Genomic DNA, 1,460 nt, shown 5'->3' on the forward strand with positions numbered 1-1,460 from the left:
TCTGCCGGCTCTACTCTGTGTCCCGCCCCAGCTGAGGGAATCTTAAAGACGGTACTTTGGGACAGGGATGGAGGGAGTTGGCACGGGGCCCCACATGAATGAGTTTTGAAGTGCGGTGGGCCTCACTTGGACTTCAAGCAGGCCTTTCCCCCTTGCAGCTGAGATCTTGTAGTGGTAATAGTAATAATACTAAGCATTTATTGAGCCCCTAGGGAAGTACAGAACGGTGAAATGACACGTTCCTTGCCCACCAAGAGCTGACACTAGCCAGGGGAGACAGACAAAAATATGTATAAATAAGAGTGGTCAAAATAAATAATGGAGTGTACATACACACACACACACACACACACAAGTGCTAAGGAGGCTGGCGTAAATAAGTTCCTAGGTGCTGGAATTGGGTGAAGCGGTGCTACGGTTCAGGGTGCTGGGAAGTTAATAGGAGAAAGCTTGTTGGAGGGGTGGGCTTTTTGGAGGTATTTGAATGTGGGGAAAACTGGTGGGCGTGCCTTTCTGATAGGGGGAGGGAGGGAGGGCGTTCCAAGCTTGGGCAAGTTTTCTTGCTATTAATGGCCACTAATAATAATAATAATGTTGGTATTTAAGCACTTACTATGTGCAGAGCACCGTTCTAAGCGCTGGGGTAGCTACAGGGTAATCAGGTTGTTCCACGTGAGGCTCACAGTTAATCCCCATTTTACAGATGAGGTAAGTGAGGCACAGAGAAGTTAAGTGACTTGCCCACAGTCACACAGCTGACAAGTGGCAGAGCTGGGAGTCGAACCCATAACCTCTGACTCCGAAGCACAGGCTCTTTCCACTGAGCCACGCAGCTTCCACTAGGAAGCAGTTGTTTGCCTAGCCACCCCAGATCACTCTGTCGATCTGGTCCCAGCCGCCCAAGGCTGTGGATCCACCTCCGCTGTATGCTTCCTCTGCTCCTGGACCCAGGCCACAGAGCACTGTTGGACGAAGTCCAGGCAGGCCACAGAGCGACTTCTCCCACTTCAAATTCAACTTCGCTTGCTTGCCTCCGATTACCACTCGGCAACATTACTTCTTCCTCGTTGGCGCCCATGCCTACTGCCCCCACTGATCCTTCCCGACATAACTCCCCACATGTTCATTCTGTCTCGATCCTGTCGGTTCAGCCTTCACAACATTGCTAATGTCAGTCTCACCCTCTATTCTGTAAGCTCCTTGGGGGCAGGGAAAGGATCTGCCAACTCTTACACTGTGCTCTCCTAAGCACTTAGCCCAATGCTATGCACAGTGTAAGTGCTCGATAAATATGGTTGATCGATTAACTTAAGCCCCCAGCATCCCCTCTTCCCGACCCTTGCCCTGACAACCTTGCAGATTACTTTGTTGATCAAATTGCATTCAGTGCAGGCTCTGCAATGTTTGTCCACTTCTTCACAGCCCCTACATCCAACTGTCTTCCAAGGGATCTACCATCG

Source organism: Ornithorhynchus anatinus, chromosome X1 (genome assembly GCF_004115215.2).
Source record: "Ornithorhynchus anatinus isolate Pmale09 chromosome X1, mOrnAna1.pri.v4, whole genome shotgun sequence".
Lineage (NCBI taxonomy): Eukaryota > Metazoa > Chordata > Mammalia > Monotremata > Ornithorhynchidae > Ornithorhynchus > Ornithorhynchus anatinus.